This window comes from Tenrec ecaudatus, chromosome X, assembly GCF_050624435.1.
Source record: "Tenrec ecaudatus isolate mTenEca1 chromosome X, mTenEca1.hap1, whole genome shotgun sequence".
NCBI classification, from domain to species: domain Eukaryota; kingdom Metazoa; phylum Chordata; class Mammalia; order Afrosoricida; family Tenrecidae; genus Tenrec; species Tenrec ecaudatus.
In genome coordinates, this window is record NC_134548.1 from 119301773 (window position 1) to 119328441 (window position 26669).

The 26669-nt window shown below is 38.7% G+C and overlaps 1 protein-coding gene and 1 non-coding gene across 2 annotated transcripts in view; one reads left to right on the forward strand and one right to left on the reverse strand.

Moving 5' to 3' along the window:
• The window catches only part of AMMECR1 (AMMECR nuclear protein 1), a 179009-nt gene that overhangs the window by 41359 nt on the left and 110981 nt on the right, over window positions 1–26669 (forward strand). The gene's annotated exons all lie outside the window — the stretch shown is intronic.
• LOC142435411 (small nucleolar RNA SNORA42/SNORA80 family) lies at window positions 4226–4358 on the reverse strand. The gene has a single exon (XR_012781472.1). It is a non-coding gene; the product is annotated as a small nucleolar RNA SNORA42/SNORA80 family (small nucleolar RNA).

The following is a 26669-nucleotide window of genomic DNA, read 5'->3' on the forward strand; positions in this document are numbered from 1 at the left end:
GCTGAAGCACTGGAAACATTCACTTGTCTATGCCAAGAAATTTAGAAGACAGTTACTTGACCAACCGACTGGAAAAGATTCATATTTGTATCAAATCCAAAGAAAAGTGACCCAGCAGAATACAGAAATTATAACAATACCATTAATAGCACATGCAAGTAAAGTTTTGCTGAAGATAATTCAACACCAGTTGCTGCAGTATATCGACAAGGAAGTCAACCCAGATTCAGAAGAGGACATGAAACAAGTGATATCGTTACTAGTGGAACTTAGTTGAAAGCAGAGAATACTAGAGTGGTGCTCCCTTGTGTTTTATTACTGTACAAAGGCAGATTTGACTGTGTGGATCTTAAACTATGGATATCCTTGAGCATGATGAGAATTCCAGAACACTTCATTGTGCATACCGGAAACCTATTCCTGGACCAAGATGCAATCATTCCAACAAAAGAGAACAAGAGAATGTGGCCAATAAAAAAACAATAAAATCCGGAAAGCTCTGGGACAGGGTTGTCTCTTTTCACCATACTTACTTAATCTGTATGTTGGGCAGATCCTTTGGGAAAGCAGACAATATGAAGAACAACATGGCATGAGGATTGGTGGAAGGCTTATTAACAACCTGCAACATGCAAAAGACACAACCGTGTTTGCTAAAAGTTAGGACTTGAAACACTTCATAATGAAAACTAAAGATCGAAATCTTCAGTATGAATTATATCTCAATGTAAAACAAAAAAAAACTCCTTATACCTGGACCAATAGATAACATCATGATATACAGAGATAAGATGTCAAAGATTTCATTTTGCATGGATCCACCATCAATTCTCAAGGTAGCAGCAGACAAGAAGTCAAATGACACATTACATCGGAAAAAATCTGCTGCATAAGGGCCTCTTTAAAGCATTCAAAAGCAAAGGACGAAGGTGCACCTGACCCAAGCCATGGTATTTTCAGACACCTCATATGCATGTGAAAGTTGGACACTGAAGAAAGAAGACCAAAGAGGATGAGCAGTTGGATTTTTAAAAATCATCTTATTAGGGGCTCTTACAGCCCTTATAACATCCCATGAAGCAATCTATCAAGCATATTTGTATATAGGTTTCCATCATCGTTGATGCGGTTGTATTTCGTAGTTAGTGAAAGATCTTTCTTGAAGAAGTTCAACCAGAATTCTTCTTAGAATAAGGTGACCAGATTTCAACATTTGTTAAGCAGGACACCAGCAGGACACCATTGATAAAACCCATATCCTGGTGAAATAGCCACATGGCAGCCGAAAACCATATACCCTATCTTGTCGTGCATTCTTTCCAAAAATCGGGACTTTTTAAAAACGCCGTGGGATGCAGGAAAAATTGTTAAAAATCGGGAGTGTCCTGCCAAAAGCGGAACATCTGGTCACCTTATCTTAGAAGCAAGGATGGCAAGAGTTTGTCTCACGTACTTTGCACATGATATCAGCAAAGACCAGTCCTTGAAAAAGGACATTGTGTTTGTTAAAGTCTGGGAAAGAGAGAATTACCCTCAAAGAAATGAGTTGACATAGCGGCTGCAATAATGGTCTCACACAGAAAAACAATGGTGACGATGGTGGAGGACTGGGCAGTGATTCGTTCTGTTATGCATGGGTGACTATGACTTGGATCCAACTCGACAGCACCGAAGAACAACCTAAGAACTATCTCAATAGATTCACTCACAGGACACAGGATAATCACAGGGTAGTTAGACGAAGAAGTTTTGAGAAAATTAACAACCGTATGGTTGAGAATAAGGCCAGGAAAGTTGCACCCAGGAATTTATCCATCCTGACAATGCATCTGCTCATTCTATGAGAGTCACAAAGTATATTTTATACTAAGCGACTTTCCTTTGGAAAGTACCCTACCCTGGCCCTCAGACCTGACCTCATCCCTCAGACCTCTTTTTGTTACCCAAACAGGAAGAACATGCATGAAGAACATGACCAGAGGCACTCAAAGATGCCAGTACTGCCATTTTGATGTGGTATGAATCAGAGTGTAGCATTCGTTGGGGAAGGGTTAGAGAGATGGAAATAATGCCTTCTGAAATGTACATGTCTAGATGGAGAATATTTTGGAAACAATAACTTCACACACATTTAGTTATTTTGTTTAATATGGGTTTCTATGGTTTTGGACAATATTTTTATTACCCTTGTGCTAGCACTAGGGAGATATAGGAAAACTTGTGAAAGGAAAATCTCTTTAAGGCAGAAACCAGTAAGAGAAGTAAAACGCAAATATTTTCTCTGAAATGTACAAAAGAAAAGTGGTTAGACTGCAGGCTGTCAAAAGTTCAAAACTTGTGAGATCTGGAAAACCAGGCAGTCCCTTTGAGTTCCAGCTCTTACAGGTTTTACTATAATAGTGAAATAAGAAGACAGCAACTTTGTTTATATATAGCTTATAGTCCAGTCGAGGAGACAGGCCATTGAACTAATTGTATTTGGGATAAGTAAGTCACATTGGCATAGGAAATCGGAAAGCTTTCATCCTTTACTTTAGCTAGGACGAGTCCAAGTCTTTGAGAAGATGATGCTTAGTCTAATACCTAAAGGATGTGAAGAGTTCAGTAAAGTTTCCATCCATGGCTTTTGGCTCCAACTTCTATTGTCATTACTGGTGATGATTTGGGAGACCACCATGGATTTCAGAGTGGCCTCTAAGCAATTAATTCCTTAGCACCTTCTGTGCTCTTGGCCAAGCTTGATTGCATATTAGTTTTATGACTATTTCCCACCATCCCTATCCCCAATATAGATATAGGAAACAGAGGAATTTGAAGGCTAATTTTTGTGTTTTGTCTGTTTACTCTGTCTTGTAGGGTTGCTAAGAGTCAGAATGAACTTGACAGCAGTAGGTTGTTTGGATTCCACTTAGGGCACATTCTTTAGTATTTGGTGGCTTGGAAAGAACATATCATAAGGATTGGGTCTGTGAGGCTATCATTGGTGATCATTTACCTTTTATGTATTAATAATACCTTAAGGTTTTGATAATTTGCTAGTTGATAGGTTTACCAGGAAAAAGTGGAAGTATCGGAATCCACACAGCTCCTAACTACCCTGACACTGACTTTTTTTTTTACAGAAGATTCCCAGATTCTTACAGTCAAAATCAAAGCGTTCTGATTTCCAAAATCGTATCAGAGTGTCACCAAACCAAACCTGTCTTCTAATTGTGTTGACCATCTTGGAACAATTCTAGTCATTTAAAGATGTCTTTGCCCACAGTTCTCGTTGTCTCATACACTCTGCATTTTTGCCCTGAAGACTCATGCCTCCTTCCTTCCTTCCCCTTCTCCTCTTTGCTTTCTTTCTTTTTTAAAAAAAATTTATACATCATTTTATTGGGGGCTCTTACAGCTCTTATAGCAATACATATATCAATTGTATCAAGCACATTTGTACATATGCTGCCATCATCATTTCCAAAACAGTTTCTTTCTACTTGAGCCCTTGGAATCAACTCCTCATTTTTCCCCTCCCTTCCTTCTCCTCCCACCCTCATAAACCCTTGATAATTTATAAGTTACTTTAGTTTTCATATTTTACAACATCTGCTGTCTCCTTTCACCCACGTTTCTGTTGATCATCTCCCTGGAGTGGAGGCTGGTGGTGTATGTCTATTATTCATTGCGATCGGTTCCCTCTTTCTTTCTCCCCCTTCTCCACACACCCGCCCCCTGCATGATATCGCTATTCCCATTACTGTTCCTGAGAGGTTTGTCTGTCCTGGATTCTGTTTCAAGAGTTCTTATCTGTACCAGTGTACATGCTCTGGTCTGATTTTTAATGTAGAATTGGGACCATGATAGTGGGGGTGGGCATTAAAGAACTAGAGGAATGCTGTGTGTTTCATTGGTGCTATATACTGCACCGTGACTGGCTCATCCCTTCCCTGTGGCCTTTCTGTGAGAGGATGTCCAGATATACAGGTGGGCTTTGGGCTTCACCTCTGACCTACCTTGATGCAATGAAGTGGTTGTTTGTTTTGAGTCTTCTGATGCCTGATAGCTAATCCTGTCAACACCTCATGATCTCATGGGTTGGTGTGCTTCTTTCCTGTGGGTTTTGTTGCTTCCCTGCTAGATGGCCGCTTGTTTAACCTCAAGCCTTTAAGACCCCAGGTGCTATATCTTTTGATAGCCAGGCACCATAAACTTTCTTTATCACATTTGCTCCCCCACCCCCCACTGTGCAACCCACTTCGGTGGTGCCTGAAGCCTCCAGGGTAAAGCCAGGCAATGGTTTGGGGTTAAAGTTTGCTTTGGCATGGGACACTATGGGATCTGGGATCGGACCTGCCATAAATCCAAACCATCACATTTTCTTATGCACCCATTTTGACTTCAGCAATGGTGTCAGGAAAGTGAGCATCACAGAATGCCAGGTTAATAGAACAAAGTGGTCTTGTGTTCAGGGAGGACTTGAGTAGAGGTAGAATGTCCTGCTATCTATAAAGTATGCACATATATCTATCATTATACATAATAATATATTTATATACATATATGCCTATGTTTATACCTCTGTACATGCTTTTTGCCTCCTAGTTCTTTCCTCTATTTCCTTTTACTTTCCTCCTGTCCCACTGTCATGTTCGATCTTCATTCGTCTCTCAGTAGTTCCTCTTGGCTACATTGCATTTGATCAAACCCCACCAGGCCTTCTGCGCCCTCCTCTCCATTGATTTTCGATCTCTTGTTGTACCCTTGTCGCTGGGTTTGTTCGATTCCCCCTCTCTTTCCCTCACCTGTCCCTCCAGAACCGTCGGTCCCGTTGCTTTGTCCTTGGGATTGTTTATCCTGTCTATCTTATATAGATAAAAAAATTAAAAACCCTATAAATAGTTCCAGGTCTGTCTACCAACCCTTATGAATGTTTTCTGATCAGGTCTGATGCAGTGCCAAACCCTGCCCAAGTCAAAAGTCTATTTTTAGAATTCCTTGGGGACTTTGTTGCTTTGCTACCCTTGCTGTTCTGTTGCACACTCTTCGTGTTACGCCATGGTGTGTGTGTGGTGGTAGTGGTGGGGGTGGGTGGGGGTGTCAGACCGGGCACAATTCCTGCACTGTATTTCTAGGGCTTCTTTGCTCTGGATTGGCCCTGCCGTGATTTCACTCGCTTTTCTTGGAACCCTCTGCCTCTGGAACAATGATGATAACATTTTCTTGCTGTCCAGCTTTCCTCTGTTTTGATTCCTGGTTCCCTCTGCTATTCTGTTCTTATAAAAGTAACAGTGTTGACTCACACCCTCCTCCGTATTGTTCACTCTCATTCCTGTGGAAAAGGAAACTCTTAACAGGTATGTCTTTGGTTATTTCTGGTTATTTGGTCTTGGTATTTAATAACAGACTTTCTTAATCACCTGTTTACAAATGAACCAGAGGATTGTTATTTGACAGAGAATACCACGAATTGGATTTGCTGTTGCCAAGGATATCCTGAATTTTCTTGAGAAATCTTTTCATCAGTCAATCAATAAATACTTGATGGACTATGATGGCGCCTGTTTCCACTTGCGCTTAGGGGCTAGCTTTACCTGTGGCTAGGGGCTAGCTTTAACTAATGTACTGAAGTTGAAAATCCCCCTGGCTCTGCCGCCTCAGAATTTTCTCTCTGCTAATATGGTTTGGCATCGACTCAATGGCAGTTCATTCTTTATTTCTTTTAAAATCTGGTTCCTAATGGTACAGAGTGGGCCAGCAATTTTTGTTAACTCACATTTGAAGCAAAAGAGTGACTGAAATCACAGAAAGAGAAAACGGTGAGAAAGTTCATGTGTTTCTTGGCTGAGGCTTCAGACAGCCCTGGGTTAGCAGTATCAGGTCTACCTATACTAGTCGTGTGCTGGGCAAATAAGACACCCCGTCAGCCTGTTCTCGTTTCTGGAATAGGGATAATACCTTTCATAGGGCTCTTATGAGCATTGCAAGGATCTCTGATGGCGCTGTTGGGTACACATTCCAACCAACCAATGGCTCCTTGGGAGACAGACAAGGCTGTCTGCTTCTATAAAGATTTACCACCTCTGAAACTGTATATAAGGTCTTTGTGAGTCTGAATCACCTTGGGAGTGGTGGGGATGAGGGTTAGAGTGCATGTGAAAGCATCAAATGGTATTTGACTCAGAGTACAACCTGATCGACAGGTTAATCCATTGACCTTGGTGTTTTTGGTTAGAAAACGTGGGCCCACTGGATTGACTAGCAGTCAGTCTAGCCTGGTGCATCCTATTCACACTACCATCATAACCTGTGCCTCGAGAAAAGTACCACACGTTAAATGACTAAACTTATAAGGAGGCTACTCAAAGTGCCTCTACTTCTTCCGGGTACCTAAGGAAGGAAATGAACATTTATTGAGAGGTTACTTATAGAGATTTGATTGGCTAGAAATGGAGATCGCATTCTATATGTCAGTGTAATATTTCATGGTTTCTAGAATCTTTTTTAGTGAATCATGTTGTTAGCTTCCTATAAATGTCCATCAAGCAGGCCGTGTGCTGGACCTCATCTTGATTAGCCGGGGCTGAGGACATAGGGATGTGGATCACTCCACCTAGGTTTTCTGACTAACTAGGAGACCCTGAGTGGTACAAATTCCTAAGACCATCCTAAGACCTTGAGTGGTACAAATCATTAACACTCTCGGCTGCTAACCTAAAGGTTGGAGGTGTGAGTCCATCCAAAAGGCACCTCTGAGAGGCCTGATGATCTACTTCTAAAACGCAGCCACGGAAACCCTGATGGAACACAGTTCTCTACTGGTTCCCAGAAAGCCAAACTCCTGACTGCTGAGTCCATTCTGACCCATCACAACCTTGCAGGACAGAGTAGAGCTGCCCCATAGAGTTTCTCGGGCTGTACATCATTAAAAAAATCAATGGCCATATCTTCTTCCCATGTGGTGGCTGGCAGATCAGTAGTTGAACATTTTAACCACTGTGCCACCAGGGCTGCGGTGACCTCTGGTTGACTCTTTTAAAATGTTAGTTATTGGGAAGATAAAACTCCCTATAACCCCATTGCCATCTAGCTGATTTGAACGTACAGCGATGCTACAGGACAGAATGGAACTGCCCCATTGGGTTTCCAGAGCTGTAATCCTTACAGAAGCCAAGTGCCTTATTTTCGTCCCAAGGTGCAGCTGGCGGATTTAAGCCACTCACCTTTCTGTCAGCAGCTGGATACTTCCCCACTGGAGCACCATCGTAAGGCCAGTGTCAGCAAAGGAACATTTTCTCTGACACCCATTTTGAAGTTCAAACCTTTCTACTACTGAGACTTAGACTAACACTTGGCTCCTTTGGGTGATTCTTGCACGGTTGTGAGCGGTGCTGGCAGCCTTGGCGAGTAAGGGCATACGGCCAGGCAATTAAACAGAGACCGGGGAGGAAAGCAGCTAGGAAAAAAATACCTCTAGAGAGCAGAGGGTCTCCACCTTCCTAACGCCACTGCCCTTGAATACAGCTCCTCATGTGGTGGTGACCCCAACCATCCAATTATTTTTCGTTGCTACTTCGTCAGTGTAATTTTGCTACTGTTATGAATCACCACATAAATATCTGATATGCAGCATGTATTTACATTGTTACAAATTGAACATAATTAAAGCATAGTGATTAATCCCAAAAACAATATGTAATTCTATATTGTGAAATATTTATTTCTAATGGCAAGTCAATGAAATTTTGCATTGAAGCATAGTGTAGCATGGGTAACAGTCTTCACACAGGGTACTCATATGTGGTCGTGTCTGCATGTGGGCGGACCCACCTGGAGATGGATAGAGGAGCAGTGTCTTGGTTCCTAAGACCATTGGAAATATGTGTTTTCCTATGGTCTTAGGTGACCCCTGTGAAAGGGTCTTTCGACCCCCAACAGGGTCGCAACCCACAGGTTGAGAACCGCTGCTTTAGAGAAACTATTTTAAAAAATGTACTTTTAGAGTTACGTGCCCCCCCCACACACCACTTTAAACAAATTATTGTCTCACAGTGCTCTAGCAAGAATATTGACAAGAGGGCTTTCAAACTCTTCAAATATGCTGTTTTAACAAAACTATAAAAATAGCAGCTTTCTCAAATGTTTTTTAGTTTTTATGGAATAGGACTGAAGAATAAGTTCTTGTTGACATTAGTCTTTCAAAAGTCTTGAAGAACATTCCTGCAAGTTGGAAAGAAGCCATTCATAACCATGAGGCAAATAGAGTTGAGTTTAATTTTTTACCTATAACTGCCATTTGACCTTAAATTAAGACCATTTATTTCCATTGCGGTGTTTTAGTGGTTTAACAACGAGAACATTTAAAGCAGCTGCCAGTCATTAAAATGATTCAAAAATGCAGATTGTAAATAAATAATCTTGAAGTTTTAACCCAAGGAGGTAAAATAAAATTTATTTTACTTTCTTATAAGCGGCACAGTCATTTTTTATAAATATTAAGACACAGAGCTATTTCCTGCAAGAAATTTTAATATAATCACACAATGAACGATCATGGAGCCATTAAAATGGTTTTGGAAAGCAGTAACCATTTAGGAAAGGAACCATGGTGGTATATGGGGATTGATTAATCTAACTTAAAGGCTCACAATTTGAATCCACCAGCCATTCACAGGGAGAAAAAAAAAGAGGCTTTTTGCTCCTATAAAAATGTACAGCTTAAGTGGAGAGCAAATGTTTTGAGAATGGTGATGGCAAGAAATGTACAAATGTGCTTTACACAATTGATGTATGTATGGATTGTGATAAGAGTTGTATAAGCCCCCAATAAAATGATTTTTTTTTAAAACTTACAGCCTGAGAAATCCACAAGGGCCGTTATTCTCTGTACTTTAAAGTTTCCATGTGTCTGAATTGACTCAATCGCAGTGGGTTTGGTTTGGGAGTTTGGAGCCATGTACGAAAATGTTTATGTAATTCAGTTGAAAAGTAAAACCAAACAGTATTACGAGCTTAACTTTGTATAAAAATTTCATAGATGAAAACTTTACAACATGGAAATGTAAATTTTTATTACTTTTGGTATTAAGATTATATGTGATTTTTATGTTCTTCTTTTGCTTTTCTGTATTTCCCCCAATTAAAAAATATTGATAGTGAACATGTATTTAAAATGGGCTAAAGTGCTATGTATGCATCTTGAAACTTTATTTGAATAATCTCCCAAGAAAAAAACAAAACCTATTGCCACCAAGTCAATTCCAACTCATAAGGACCATAACCTTTTAAAATGAATATTGGGGGCCTCTGGTGGCATAGTGGTTATGAGTTGGACTGCAATCTGCAAGATCAGACCACTAGCTATAGGAAGAAGACAAAGCTGTCTACTCCCTTAAAATGAATATTCAATTTATATTATTCTGCCACAATTCTTCTAGATCTTTAAATTGAACAAGTTTCTTCTTTCTAGTGAACTTTCATGTTTTTAATCTTCTGTTTATTTTAGTTATATGGTTTACAGTCAAAGTCAGCAATTTTATTTATCCTTATTCTCATTTTTAAAGTAATACTCTTTAAAAGTGCTCCTTCAGTTCCACACTAAAAGTTCATTTTTTCATGTGATTTACATCAAACAATACACACATTCACATGTAGATAAAAAGTATTCAGAGTACATATATATTACATGAAGATGAAGAAAATTGAAACAAGTCTGCCAGAGTGGACTTGAGTATATTCCACCTGAATTTCATGAGCATCACAGGAACAGATTGATGCATTGAACATTAATGACAGAAGACCTGACCGACTGTGAGATGATATTAAAAAATATCAGATATGAACAAAACAACAGGTTATTTTTTTTAAATAGAAAGAAAAGGTCAAAGTGGATGTCAGACTCTGAAACATGTTCTTAATTGTAGAGTATCAAAGACACATGTAAGAAATGATGAAATGAAAGAACTGAATGAAAAATTTCAAAGGGGCATCTAAGAAGATAAAGCAATGAATTATCATGAAATGTGCAAAGACCTGGAGGTACAATACTAAAAAGAAAGAACATGCTCAGCATATCTCCAGCAGAAAGAACTGAAGATAAAAATACAAGCCTCTTTGAAATACGTATGGATTCTATGGACCAAGTATTGAACTGTGCTGGATGCATCAAAGGAAGATGGAAAGAATCTACAGTCACTCTTCCAAAAGAACTGGTAAAGGTTCGGTCATTTCAGGAGGTAGCACGTGATCAAGAATGGGTGATACTGAAGGAAGAAATCTAAGCTTCACTGAAGGCATTCGCCAAAAACTAGAATTCAGCAACTGATGGATTGCTAATTTGAATGTTTCACCAAGCTGATGAAGCACTGGAAGCACTCATTCATCTATCCCAAGAAATTTGGATGACTGGCCAGTTGACAGAAAGAGATCCATATTTGTGCCCGTTCCAAAAAAAAAAAAGGTGACCCAACAGCATGTGGAAATTATTGAACAATCTTAATATCATATGCAAGTAAATTTTTGATGAAGAGAATTGATAGGGAGCTGCCAGAAATTCAGGTTATATTCAAAAGAGGGCATAGCATGAGATAGATCATAGCTATAGATCTTGGCTGAAAGTAGAGAATACCAGAAAGATGACTGGATCCTAGCAAACTATGGAGCACATTGAAAAGAATGGGAATTCCAGGATACTTTATTGTGCGCATGCAGAACTTATATATGTGTCGAGAAGTCATAGCTAGAAAAGAGCAAAAGAAGACTGCATGGTTTAAAATCAAGAAAGGTACGTGTCAGTTGTATCCATTCACAATATTTCTTTAATTTGTATGCTGAGCACATAATTCGAGACTTGGCCTACATTAAAACAGAACATGGCATCCGAATTGGTGGAAGGCTTATCAATAATCTGCAATATGCAGATGACAGCCTTTCTTGCTAAAAGTGAGAAGGACTTGAAGCACGTTCTGATAAGATCAAAGACTGTAGCCCTCCATATGGATTGCATCTCACTGTAGACAAAACCCAAACCCTCATTTCCACAGCAATAGATAACATTCTAATAAATGGGGAAGCAATTGAATTTGTCCAGAATTTAATTGTGCTTGAATCCACAATCAATGCTCATGGAAGCAGCAGTCAGGAAATGAAGTCTGCTGCAAAAGACCTCTGCAGAGTCTTGAGGATCAAGGATATTATTTGAGGACTAAGATGTACCTGACCCAAACCACAGTATTTTTAGTCGCCTCTTATAAATGTGAAAGTTGGACAATGAAAAAGGAAGACCGAAGAAGAATCAATGCATTCGAATTATGGAGTTGGTGAAGTAGTGGTTGAACGTACTATGGACTGCAACAAGAAAAGACATCTGGCTTGGAAGTTCAGCCAGAATGCTCTCTAGAAGTCAGGATGGCGAGACCTTGTTCATGTATATTGCACATGTTACCAGGAGAGACCAGGCTCCGTAAAAGGATATTGGACTTGGTAAAGTAGAAGATCGGTGAGAAAGAAGAAGACCCTTAAGGATACGGATTAACACAGTGGCTGCTGTAACAATGGATTCATAACAACAACAACAACAACAACATACAGAACAATTGTGAGGATGGGGCAGGGCTGGGGAGTGTTTAGTTTTGTTGTACATGGAGTATAACTCAGAGCAGACTTGACAGCACTTAACAACAACAACAACAACAACAACATTATGGTGTTGGCTGTGGAGACAGAACACCTAGAATCAGATTTACACTGCAGTTGTATAGCTGTTGGAAAGTTAATGATCATCTCCGGTTTCTCAGTTTCCCTATCTGTGAAATGAAGACTAATCTTAGTATCTAGCTCTATAGGGTGGTTGTGAAGATTTAACTGAATTATTACAGGTAAATACTTATAAAACATCTGAAATGTAATAAATGCTCAAAATGGCAGTTCTTTGTAGGTGTGCATATGTGTATGCACACATTCATATTATCATGATCATTTACAAAATGTTTCATCAGACCTGCTTTTTATTCTTTTAACACAATTCTAATTAAAATGAAGGTTTAAAAAATCACATTCTCAGATAGTTTTATTTTTATGCTTTGGAATTATTTTAACGTTTCCATATTTCTATCAGTAGAAATCTTAGTGACTTGTTTTCCATTTGTATTTTCCTTTCTGTATCTGAAAGCTATGCTCATTCATATGGACGACTATAAAGACGGTTGATTTTGTTCTAGAAGTTTCCCTTTACATGAAAATAGGCAATATATTCATTATCTGGTATTCTTGGGTGTTAACTAAAACTACCTTATTTTTTTTTTAAGTACCAGTTTAGTAGAGAAGGAGGGAGATGATCTGGTGAATGTGAATATACCCAAACATAATAAAATTACATTTTTAAAGCATTCTTTAATTCAGAGTTCTTTAATTGAAACCGATCTTCTTTCCAGATGAGTGTTAGATGAAAAGAGAGCTCTTTTTTATTGACTCAGGCACTGGGTTTGACACTTACATGCGTTATCTGATTTTGTAGACCCTATCAGAATGCTTTTATTGTAAGTAAAGCAGTCACGACAAAATTTCCCTCTTACATTTTAAAATTAGATGTGTAGTCCTATATTAAACATTTTGTATTCAACTAGTTGTTCCTTACAGCTAATTACAACAATTTTACCATTGCTTGATTTTCATTTATTCATTTCTTTGAAGAAGAGGTGCTTTGTGATATGTTTTCATTGGCAGAATGAGCACATTTGCTAGGCAAGTCTGGAAACACGAAGCTGCTGACTGAAAGACTCTTCTAATGAAAAGATTTGTCGTCTAACAGTATTCAATTGACACGTGGATAGTCAAGAGATTCCCTTTAACTAGAAATTAGCTTAGTGTTTACTGTTGAGAAATGGTAGGAGAGGTTGTCCGTAAGGGAAATTTTATTTTCGCCACCTCGCCCTCTCCCTGTTCTATGCTTCTACCGCTATATAGAAACCCTGGATGGATTAGAACTTTACATAAGTACATTTCTAGTCTGGAATTAAAGAGACAGTTTTTAAAATAAATAATATTTTAAATAGATGTGTTTTCTAATCTGCAAGATTCATTAAAACAAAACAAAAGCTTGAGATCTTGCTCTTGCTGGTTTTCAAGAAGAGAACTAGGTGGAATTATAGGGGAAAAAAACCTTAACTTTCAGGGGTGAGCATACTCAGTAACTCTGGTGGCTCTTGCTATTGATGGGAAGAAGTGAAGTGACTCACCCTCATTTCCAGGCTATATGATGCTGTTCAAACCCACTAACAGCTCTGTGGGAGAACGATGTCTTTCTAATCCTGCCCATAAAGATTTACACAGCCTAGAAAATTCTATTTAGGGTCTCTATGAGTTGGAAAGGACCCCTGGTGGTGTAGTGGGCTATGTGTGGGACTGTTAACCACAAATTTAACAGTTCGAAACCCTCCGTTGCTCTGAGGGAGAAAGATGATTTGTCGTCTTGGAAATCCCCCAGGGGGCAGTTTTACTTTGTCCTATAGGATTCGCTATGAGTTGGTGGAATTGACTCAATGGCATTGAATGATGAGTCAGAAGCAACTCAGTGGCAGTAGGTTTAGTTTGCTTTTTTTTTTTTGGAGGGGGAAGTATAGTGTGTCAAGGAGAGAGGGCTATAGTGCTGTCAGGTAAAACTTAGACAGCTAACCATAAGGTCAGTGCTAGCCACTCAGAAAAAATGAGGATATCTCTTCCTGTAAAGATTTACAGATCCATTCATTATAAAATGTTGATTAATTATTATAGCCCCATGAAGTATATATGTACTAGGAAAGCAAGAAACTAAGTTTTCAGAGGGGAAAAAGATTTAAATCTTCAGAAACCCTATATAGGGTCACTATGCGTTAAAATTGGTTATACATTATCTTGGCAATTTTGTGATTGCCATACACCTATGAGTTCAGTTGGTAGTTTTTAAGCCAAAGCACTGAAATGGACCTAGGAAGTATATATACTTGTTGGTAAGGTTGCTGTATTTTTTCTTATCTTCCCAGAGTTGGGTTTCTTTGTTCAGCTTCTGTTTCAAACCAAGCCACTGTTGCTGAGTTATTTCCACTAGGACAGGGTAGAACTGGCCCATAGATAATCCAGGGCTGTATTGTTTAGGGAAGCAGACTACTAACAGCTTCCTTCTATCCAGTGCCTGGTGGATTTCACCTAGTAACTGTTCAGTCGGTGGCCAAACACTTAACCACTATGCCACCAGGGTTCCTAGGCCGTTATAGCAGACTACTTATAGGCTAAAGCAAGAAGAATTCTTTTTAGGTAAGTAATTGCCCTTCTCATTTCACTCAGTGTCATTGATGGGTCATACACTGGCTTGCTTACTGGCAGCCTAATTTTCTGTGGCATCTTATTTTGTTCTGTCCCTCTCAGATTAGAATCTATGTTTTGAACCTGGAACTATCATTGTGTCGCCATATATGTTACTAGAAAAAAATTTCAATTGCACACATATATTCAAAAGGGCATCAAAGAATCCGTGGAAATATCCCACTGCTCTCTCTGTTTTCTACCCTCCCAAGTATGGTTGTTTTCTGTCTTCGCAATGGCTTCTCATAGGACTTTCAGGATTGAGCAATTCTTGACCAAATAAGAAAAGCAGAATTTGCCCATTCACCAATGGACTCACATGGAAACTGGTAATCAGATCAAACACAACTCCAAACTCCAAGAGAAGACATTGGAGAAGAACCAAGCTGGGTCTGTAAGGAGCCCCCTGTGTGATGGCATGCATGACACATTTACCCTGACTCACTAGTGCTCTCTCATGCTGAGTTTAAGACTTTACCAATTGAACTTGTATTGGCAAATAATCTGGTTTCTGCCTTGATTTTTATGCTTCCTTGTTGAGAGGTTAACAATACATAATGTAAGGCCGTTGATTTGGAAGAAAATAAAAGGAAATATTACACTATCTTTTAATTCCATTTTTGTGTGAACTTTCTGAAGCCCCCTTGGATGACTTACGTATGTTATTATCACATTATTTTTTTCCATCAGAAAATAACTTTGCATTTCTGGTTTCTTTATTGCAAGTTCCTACCCTTAAGTGACTGCCCTTTTGTAGCTATAGCATTGCTACTGCAATATTTATACTCTTAAAGCTGTGATAAATTCAGTGTTATTTAGTTCAACAGTGAGGCAGAAAACTGTGCTGTAAACTTGTTTACATTGTCATAGCTGGGGGGAACAAGCTGCTTAAAAATTAGTAGTTAAGAAAACACATGTATATCATCCATTGTTCATGATTATTAATAACTTCCTCCAGGTTTCTTAGGTGTTGTAAATAAGGTTGTTCAGATTGCATTTACTCCCCCCCCCCCCTTTAATCTCACAGGGAGAAAGATAAGAGGTGTGAGCTATTTTGGGCATAGACTTAAAGAAGGAAAACCAGTGTGACTGGTAACTGACACTCTTGTCAAGTTTAGTTCCTACCTGGCTACTTTAATATTTTTCCCATTACTTTAGAGTTGAAAAAAAAATTTAAGAGTGACATTTCTGACCTTTGTGTTCTGAAGCTGATTGAGTCACTTTATATCTCTTTCCTTACTGCTTTCTGCCTCCTGGTTCATGTTCTCGCTTGTTCAGACATCTTCTATTTGTGGTAGGACTTTTCTACATTTAATGTGTGTACCCTACCACCTAATTTGAACTTTCCAGTGACTCATGGTTGAAAATATTTGGGACTACCACCCATGCCCATAAAGGGGTAACTGGCGTAGCCCTAATCAACACCTAGACCTAGACAAAAGATATGAAACAACAGCTTTCACATATTGAGTTCTGATCCCTGAGAGGAAGGAAAGAAACCAAGTGAGCCCTAAAGCACTCCAGTTATTTCCCTAAAGGTAGGCTATGGACTGTAACATTGTGATGAGGAACTAGGCAGCATCTTTTAAAAGACAAACTCACTGCTACTGAGTTGCTATAGCAACCCTATAGGTAGGGTAGAATTGCCCCCGTGGGTTTCCAAGGCTATAACTCTTTATAGAAAGAGTCTCCCTGGACCCAAGGCCCAAGTGTCGGCCAATGGAGATCCCCTCATAGAGGGGTTTAGGAGAGGAGATGGGTTAATTAGGGTGCGAGGGAGTACCGATGAAGAACACAGCTTTCCCCCAGATCCTGGATGCTTCCTCCCCCCAACTACCATGATCCGAATTCTACCTTGCATGGCTGCATAGGGCAGAGGTTGTGCACTGGTGCATATGAGGGCTGAAGGCACAGGGAATCCAGGGTGGATGATACCTTCAGGACCAAGCGTGTGAGGGGCGATGCTGGGAGAGTGGGTTGAAAAGGGGGAACTGATTACAAGGATCCACATGTGACCTCCTCCCTGGGAGAGGGACGGCAGAGAAGGGGGGGAAGGGAGACTCCGGATAGGGCAAGATATGACAAAATAACGATGTATAAATTACCAAGGGCACATGAGGGAGGAGGGAAAGGAGAGGGAGGGGAAAAAAAAGAGGACCTGATGCAAGGGGCTTAAGTGGAGAGCAAATGCCTTGAGAATGATTGGGGCAGGGAATGTATGGATGTGCTTTATACAATTGATGTATGTATATGTATGGACTGTGATAAGAGTTGTATGAGCCCCTAATAAATTGTAAAAAAACAAAAAAAGAGTCTCCCTGAATTGTTGAGATAGAGATAGGAACTCTGGGAGGTTGAGGCAACAGGGAGTTGTTGGACAGTATTCTCCATAGGTTGCTCCTTGAACTTTGGCTCAGTATGAATTTCAACAAACTCAATTGGCTTGGAGATAAACACGTCTGCTCCCTGTTTGCCGGAAGACAACCAGAGCTCATGCAGGCTAAGAGAGATGCTTGGATTCTTGCAGCAAAGTTGGAGAAAACTTTTTGAATATTTAGGGCAGGAATGCTATAAGAGTCATACTTTTGGAGTAGGACTTAAAAAACCCCAAAGCAGACTCAATGTCATCAAGATAATTCTGACTCATAGCCACCCTATAGGACAGGATAGTTTCTGAGACTGTAACTTTGGGAACAGAAAGTCTAGTCTTCCTCCTGGGAATAGGACTAAGGTAGATTAAAGGGTTCTCAAAACTTAAACTGACAAAACTTAAAAATAGACCTTGTAAAACAATTATCAACAAGTATTTAACTGCATGACAAAACACAATTTAAAATGTTTTAATGAATACAGCAAAGTCAAACATTAAGCAATATAATGATGATAATATTTGGCATCCAAAAATTTGCTAGACACACCAAAAAGTACTAAACATGACCCATAATATCAATATATTTATATATAATGATAGGGAAATAGATCTATGTACATATATTTTTATGTGTTACGGTAGCAGATGGATATTGGACCTTGACTCAAGTACCTCCTCAACACAAGAACATTTTGTTCTATTAAACTGGCATTCCGTGGTGGTCACCTTCCTGACGCGAGTGCTGAAGACAAAATGGATGCATAAGCAAATGTGGTGAAGAAAGCTGATGGTACCCGGCTATCAAAAGATATAATATCTGGGGTCTTAAAGGCTTAAAGATAAACAAGTGACCATCTAACTGAGAAGCCACAAAGCTCACATGGAAGAAGCACACCAACCTGGGTGATCATAAGGTGTTGATGGGATCAGGTATCAGGTGTCAAAGACACAGAACAAAAAATCATATCAATTTGAGTGAGGGGGAGTGCAGAGTGGAGACCCAAGCCCATCAGTAGATAATTGGACATCCCCTTACAGAAGAGTCACAAAGAAGAGATGAGCCAGTCAGGGTGCAGTATAACACTAATAAAACATACACATTTCTTCTAGTTCAGTGGTTCTCAACCTTCCTATTGCCTTGACCCTTTAATATAGTGTCTCATGTTGTGGTGACCCCCGCCCAACCATAAAATTATTTCCGTTGCTGCTTCATAACCATAATTTTGCTGCTATTATGAATTGGCCGACTCCTATGAAAGGGTCATTCGACCCCCAAAGGGGTCACAACCCACAAGTTGAGAACCGCTACTCTAGTTCTTTAATGCTTCTTTCACCTCACTATCATGACCTCAATTCTACCTTACAAATCTCTCTAGAAAGAGCATGTGCATGGGTACAGATAAGAGCTCACAACACAGGGAATTCAGGACAGATAAAGCCGCATGATTAATAATGAGATTAGAACTAGCAGGAGGTAGGGGGAGAAAGGGGGAACTGATCACAATGATCTACATATAACAACTTCCTAGAGGAATGGACAACAGAAAAGTGGGTGAAGGAATACAGCAGACAGTGTAAAAAAAATTATAAACTATCAAGGGTTTAGGAGGGAGGGAGGGTGGTGAGGGGAGAAATGAGCTCATATCAAGGGTTCAAGTACAAAGAAAATGTTTTGAAAATGATGATGGCTGCATATGTACAAATGTGCTTGACACAATGGATGTATGCATGGATTGTGATAAGACTGTAAGAACCCCCAATAAAATGATTTATATAAAAAAACATGTGACCAATAATCAGGCAGAAAAAATAGACAATAAAAAGGAAACAGAAATGTTATTTATAGAATTAACAGGCAAGAACCTCAAAATAGCTATGAAAATGTTGAAGGATTATAAGAAAAAGAAGAATGCTATTAAGAAATAGAAGACAGTAATGTAATGAAGCGGTATTGCTGAAACCCAGGTGGGGATGGAGCATGATTGTGGGACAGGAAGAAAGTCAAAGGAAATAGAGGAAAGAGCTGGGAGGCAAAGGGGATTTATAGAGGTCTAGACAAAGACATGTACATATGCAAATATACATATGAGGATGGGGAAATAGGTCTATGTGCCTATATTTATAGGTTTAGTATTAAGGTGGTGGAAGGACATTGGGCCTCCACTCAAGTACTCCCTCAATGCAAGAATAATTTCTTCTTTAAATTGGCATTCTATGATGCTCATCCTCCTGACACAACCGCTGAAGACAAAGCAGGTGAATAAGCAAATGTGAAGAAAGCTGATGGTGCCCTTCTATCAAAAGATATAGCATCTGGGGTCTTAAAGGCTTGAAGATAAACAAGCGGCCATCTAGCTCAAAAGCAACAAAGCCCACATGGAAGAACACACCAGCCTGTGTGATCACAAGTTTCTGAAGGGATCAGTTATCAGGCATCAAAGAACAAAAATCATATCATTGGGTGTACACTTCCATGATACAATCACTAAGGACAAATGGGTGCATAAGCAAATGTGTGAAGGAAACTGATGGTGCCTGACTATCAAAAGGTCTGGGGTCTTAAAGGCTTGAAGGTAGTCAAGCGGCCATCTAGCTCAGAAGCAACAAAGCCCACATGGAGGAAGCACACCAGCCTGTATGATCATGAGGTGTCGAAGGGATCAAGTATAAAGCATCATCAGAACAAAAAAATTTTACCGTAGTGAATGAAGGGGGAAGTGCTGAGTGGAGACCCAAAGACCATTTGGCAGGCACTGGGGTCTAGGGGAGGAGATGAGTCAGTCAGGGTGCGATGTAGCACTGATGAAGAATACAGCTTTCCTCTAGTTCCTAAATGCTTCCTCCCCCTCTCACCCCCCCGCAATATCATGATCTGAATTCTACCTTGCAAGTCTGGCTAGACCAGAGGATGTACACTGGTGCAGATGGAAGCTGGAGGCACAGGGAATCCAGGGCAGATGATACCTTCAGGACCAGGGGTGTGAGTGGCGATACTGGGAGGGTAGAGGGAGAGTGGGTTGGAAAGAGGGAACCAATTACAGGGATCTGCATGTGACCTCCTCCCTGGGGGACAGACAACAGAAAAGGGGGTGAAGGGAGATGTTGGACAGGGCAGGATGTGACAAAATAATAATTTCTAAATTATCAAGGGCTCATGAGGAAGGGGGAAGTGGGGAGGGAGGGGAAAAAGAGAGGACCTGATGCTAAGGGTTTAAGTGGAGAGCAAATGCTTTGAAAATGATGAGGGAAATGAATGTACAAGGGTGCTTTACACAATTGATGTATGTATGGATTGTGATAAGAGTTGTATGAGCCCCTAATAAAATATTTTTTAAATAGAAGACATAAAAGAACAAACAAAACATCTGCAGCTGAAAATGTAATGTAGGAAATGAAAATTTCATTAGATAGTATTAATAGCAGAATAGACTCTGTAGAAGAAAACATCAATGGAATGACCCAATCTTTAACATAGAGCACAGAAAAGAGCTGAAGGAAAAAAGAAAGTTACATTAAATAGAAATCTAAGCATTCCAATGAAAATGCATAAAAATGAAAGCTCCAGCTATGCATTGCCAGAAAAGACTTGCTTTAAAGTATGAAGAACTAGGTTAAAAGTACAACAGATGGAAAAGAGATCATACAAAAACTAATCATAAGTAATCTGGAGTGACTATGTCAATATAAGACAAAGTGGGCTTCCCAACAGACAATATTTCCAGGAGAATGGAGGGATAAGAATAAAATTAAGAATAAAATTGTCAATTTATCTATAAGACATAATTCTAAGTGCATATGTACCTAGTTCAAAATATGTAAAGGAAAATTTGCTAAACTTGAAAGTATAGAGTTGGCCATTCCCAGTGATCTCAGCAATTTCTAGAAATTGTAGACAAAAGCAAACTTGATCAACACTAATAACACATCTGACCAAATTGATATTTACAATGAAAAACAATAGACCTAGTCATGCCACAATATATATTTTTAAAATTCAGATGGCACATTCACAAAAATAGATCATACTCTGGGCCATAAACAAATTGCAATATAGGATAAATCTCATGCAAATATGTTGTCTGATCAATGTGAGATTAAATTAGACCAATAAATTAGAAATTAAATTAGAAGTAAAAATCAATAAATGAACTAGAGGATCTTTAGTTTCAAATTAGAAGGTTGTCTGAGGGCTTTTACCGGTCCTTTTCATACTAGTAAATCTGTTTGTTGTTGTTGTTGTTGTAGTAATCACTTTATTGGGGACTCGTATAACGCTTATCACAATCCATACAACCATCCATTGTGTCAAGCACATTTGTACATTTGTTGCCATCATCATTCTCAAACCATTTGCTTTCTACTTGAGCCCTTAGTGTCAGCTTATTTTTCCCCTCCCTCCATCCCTCATGAACCCTTTATAATTTATAAATTATTATTGTTTTGTCATATCTTATACTGTCCGCCGTCTCCCTTCACCCACTTTTCTGCTGTCCATCCCCCAGGGAGGAGGTTATATGTAGATACTTGTAATCAGTGCCCCCTTTCTGCCCCACCTTCCTGCAACCCTCTCAGTATCGCCACTCTCACCACTGGTCCCAAGGGGTTCATCTGTCTTGAATTCCCCGTGTTTCCAGTTCCTATCTGTACCAGTGTACATCCTCTGATCTAGCCAGATTTGTACGGTAGAATTGGGATCATAATAGTTGGGGGGTGGGTGTTTGTTGTTTTTTGAATTCCTATTTTGTCCTACATTTTTAACCTATTCTTACCAGGACCTTCTCAAGTTAGAGGAAACTCTGTGCTGCATGCCTTACAGTCAATTAATAGATGGGCCAATAACATAAATGGTAACCTCCAGGAAGAATGTGCACCTTAGAATACATCAACTACACAGGACCAAGAGGACAGCATTTGTCCAAAACCAAAGATGAGAAGCCAGGGTTGGACTAGAAAATTGGATGAATGCAAATAAACATCCCAGGACCGAACAGAGGAGAATACTGTCACATTATAAAAATTGCAACCAATATCACAGAACAATTTGTGTTTGCATTATTGATTGGAGAATGAATTTGCTGTGTAAATTTTAACCTAAAGCACAATCGAATGTTCCCAAAACCAACCAAACAGAAGATATCTGGAAAAATCCTAACTATTAGGATACACAACATATTTTAAAATAAATCATGGGACAAAGACAAAATCATAATATAAGCTAGAAAATATTAGAAGTAAATGATAATGAAACTTTAAAATTTGTAGTATACAACTACTGCAGTCTTTAGAGGGAAATGTTAGGTTTAAAATGTTTATAAAAGAACAAAGATCGAAAAGAAATCCACCAAGCTTCTACCTTAATGAGCTATAAAAATAAGAATAAGTTAAACCCCAAATACGTTTTAAAAAAATATTGATTATAAATCAATGAAAAAGAAAATGAGCAAATCACGGAGAAAAGTAGAGTGACATTGAAAACTAAATCTTCTAAAAGATCTATACAATTGATAATTTTTATGTAAAAAAGATTTAAGTGAGCACAAATTACCAATATTAGGAATGAGAAAATGTGACTACATAAGTTCACGCTAATAAATTTTACAACAAATTAAAATGAAAAAAATTCCTTTAAAGATGATGATGGCAATATATGTAAAAATGTATTTGACACCGTGGATGAATGTATGGATTGTGGTAAGAGATGTAAGAGTCCCCAATAAAAGTGTTTAATAAAAAATAATTTAAATAAGAAAAAGAAAAATGAATATATTCTAAAATTGATTGTGGTGATGATTGTACAACTCTTCTTGATGCATTGAACTATTGAATTGTATGATATGTATATTATAACCAATAAAACTGTAAAATATTTTTTTATTTTATTTTTTTAACAATTTATTGGGGCTAATTCAATTATTATCACAGTTCATACATATACATACATCAGTTGTATAAAGCACATCTGTACAGTTTTTTCCCTAATCATTTTTTTCTCCTCTTTTCTTTTTTTACATTTTATTAGGGACTCATACAACTCTTATCACAATCCATACATATACATACATCAATTGTATAAAGTGCATCCATACATTCCCTGAAAACTCTAAAATATTTGACTAAAGAATTAAAACCGTCTTGCAGAGAAAACGAAACAAAAACTGTAAAAAGTAAAAAAGACACAAATCCCAAAATTGATTCAGAAGAACTAGAAAATTTGAATAACCCTATATAATCTAAATAACCCTATAATTAAAAACCATCCCAAATTAAAACTCTAGTTTCTGCTGTAGCCGGCTTCTAAATTTCCTGGCTTAGGCAAGTAAATGGAAGACAGCTACATGACCAACTGATGAAAGAAGATCAGTATTTGTACCCATTCCAAAGAAAGGTGACAGTGAATGGTCATATTCTAAGGACAATATCATATGCAAGTAAAATTTTACTGAAGATCATCCAAAAACAGTTGCAGCACCACATTGACTAGGGAACTGTCAGAACTTCAGGCCTTGATTCAGAAGAGGACATGGAGCAAGGGATATCATTGCTGATGTCAGATGCATCTTGACCAAAAGCGGAGAATACCAAAAAATTTTTTGCTTGTTTTATGACTGCGCCAAGGCATTTGACTGTGTGGATCATAACAAACTGGAAAGCCTTGAGGAGAATAGGAGGAATTCCAGAACACTCCATTGTGTTCTGTGAAACTTGTACATTTGTGCTAATAGAAAAAGGGAATGCTGCATGGTTTTTAAAAAATGGTTATATCTCCTCACCATACTTATTTAATCTGTATACTGAACAAATAAGCAGAAAAACTGGATTATATGGAAAACAATGTGGCATCAAGATCAGAGGAAGGCTTATTATGAACCTGATATGGGTGGAAATGGGCTTAAAACAATGAGTACAATAATGTAGAAAATGTTCTAGATCTGATAGTAGTAGTGATTGTACAACTCTTTAATATGCTTGAACTAGTGAATTATATGATATGTGAATTATATGCCAATAAAACTATTGAAAAATATAATTACCGTATATACTCGTGTATAAGCCGGGTTTTTCAGCACACAAAAAATGTGTTGAAAACTGGGGTTCGACTTATACATGGGTCAGTGGTACCCCAGCGAGGTGTAACAACATATCACTGCACCTCCCTCCCTCCCGAGGTAACGAGACGAGCACCCAAGTTATCTCACAAGTGATGGTCATTTCTCCGCTGTTCATTCAAAGCCTCGCTGACACTGCAGAACTTTGAATGTTTGTTTACTCACATCTAACCAATTAGAGCCGTCCTATGATGTGGATGCCTCCAATTCTCAGAAGCACCCGTAGTGATTGACTTACGCCAGCACCTGAACTCGTAAGGATGTGTCTGTGGCTGCGCTCCGTCTCTCCCCTCTAGTCTCTGTGTTAATTCACATCCTGCTTCCCCCGCCTGCATGGACTCCCCCGCTCCTCCCCCCTAACACATCGCGGGGGTGGTGGAGGGCATTACCATGAAAGTTCTTTTTCAAAGTCTTGTTTTTTTATACTATTAGAAATGGATACTATTGAACCAAAACAAAAATGCTGGTCATATGAGGCTGGTTTCAAAATGAAGGTTGTGTCAAGAGCAGAAGAAAGCAATAACAGTATTGCAAGTAGGAAATTCTGTGTTGACCGAAAAGCAAGTGAGGGAGTGGCGGAAAAATGAAGGCTGACTTGGAACAGACTCCAAAAGCTAAAAAAGCTCGTCGTGGTTTAACATCTTTTTATGGGGCTCTAGAGAGTGAATTGCATAAATGGGTTATGGAGTGTCGTCAAAATGGTTACTGCGTAGCACACATGGGAATCTGCATATGTGCTTTACAAATGGCTAAGGGTGACAAATATAAAGGACCAGGCATTGAAAAAATTTGCTGCATCAGCAAGATGGTGTACCCACTTCATGAATAGGTTTGGCCTATGTTTGAGATCAAGAACAAAGATTTCCCAGAAATTGCCACAAGACCCTGAAGAAAAAATTATGTCATTCCAGTCATTTATAAAACAAAGAAGGACCTGGCAGATATTGGGAATATGAATGAAACTGCCATGGCTTTTGACCTTCCAAGCAACAGAACTGTGGCAACTTTAAGAGAAAAAAAACATTTTTCTCAAAACCACAGGAAATGGGGAAAAAAAAACACTTTACAGTTGTTCTGTCATGTTTGGCTAATGGAACTAAGCTGGGTCCTGTCATTATTTTTAAAAGAAAGACCTTGCCTAAAAAGATCAATTTCCCACCAAGAATGACTATGTGTGCACATGTTAAAGACTGGATAGATGAAGATGGAACAAAAAAAAAATGGCTGGAAGAAATTTGGAACCGATGACCAGGAGCAGCCTTAAAGAAAACGCCATCGTTACTTGTTTGGGATATGTTCAGAGCCCACCTATTGGATGACATAAAAAAATTGACAAAATCTAGTAAAGTTACTTTAGCCATTATTCCAGGTGGGTTTACATCTGTACTGCAGCCTCTGGATGTATCTTTGAATAAACCTTTTAAAGACCGTGTGCAAAGGATGTGGCATGAATGGATGTCATATGGTCAAGCCCGACTAACAAAAGGAAGAAATCTCATGAAGCCTGAAACAGAGTTAATAGCAAAGTGGATTTGAGATGCATGGGAAGACATTCCAGAAGACATGGTGCAACGTGCCTTCCAGAAATGTAGTATTAGTAATGCTATGGATGGCAGTGAAGACTGTGCTTTGTATGAAAATGACAGCAGTGATGATGATCAGGGTGATCTCAGTGAGGACAGTGTCTGTGATAACCACACACCCGCTGAAGCTCTGCATTGGGATATGGATGATGATGAGGAATCCAATTTTGAAGGATTTTAACTCTTTACATTTTTAGCTTGGTTGTTGATTGAACTCAGGGAATAGTACTCTTAAGGTATCATTGTTGATACCTTATTGTTTTTGTTGAACCTATTTTTCATTTACTGTGCTGGTTTACTAATGTTAAATGACTTATTGCCCTTTTATTTATGTTTTTATTTAAAATAAATATTTAAATACATTATCCCACTGATGTCTTGATTTTTAGTAATTTTATTTTCAGTTGTTTTTATTATTGAAACTCACTAATACCTTCTGCATTTTCCACCCTGGGCTTATACTCGAGTCAATCAGTTTTTCTGGTTTCCCAGCTAATAATTATGTACCTTGGCTTATACTCGGGTCAATTTATATTCTAGTATATACGGTAGATATTTGTTAAATGTGTGAAAAGTTGGAGCATGCACTTCACAGAAGATATGTGAACAACCATTAAGTTTTCCAATGATCCCCACTGTTGCCAAGATTTATTTTCTAGTTTTCTCTTGAAAAAGAAAAAGAATGTTTTTTTCCTGACTATCGTCTAATTCAAACTCACTGCTGACTCATAGTGGTCCTGCTGACCTTGTGGTTAGCCCAATGCCTAAGCACTAGGGTTCCTAATATAATGGTATCTCCTTGTGGCTTCGATTTGCATTTCTCTGAGGGCTGATGGTCTTCAGTATCTTTTTCATGTCCTCTTTAATGAAATATTTATTCAAGGACTCTGTCCATTTTCTGATTGGGTTATTTTATCAGGATCTTTGTGAAGGGGTTATTTATCCACTGGGCTATTTGTCTTCTTACTGTTATTAAAGTTTGAGATATGTTTTGGTTATTAACTTGTTGTTGAATATATGGTTTCCAAAACTATTCTCCCAATTGGTAGTTTATCTTTTCACCTTTTTGGCAAAGTCTTTTGGTAAACAAAGTTTTACATTTTTATGAGGTCCCATTTGTTTCATGTGTCTTTTGTGTGTGTGTGCTTTTGCTGCTATATTAGATAATACAGTGCTGAAAGCTTGGTTTGACAGCATTGCTCTTGTTTGTTCTTATAAGAATGTTATGGTATAAGTTTGTAATTTTAGTTCCTTAATCTTTTTTTTGGGGGGGGGGGTCTGGTAGGAATC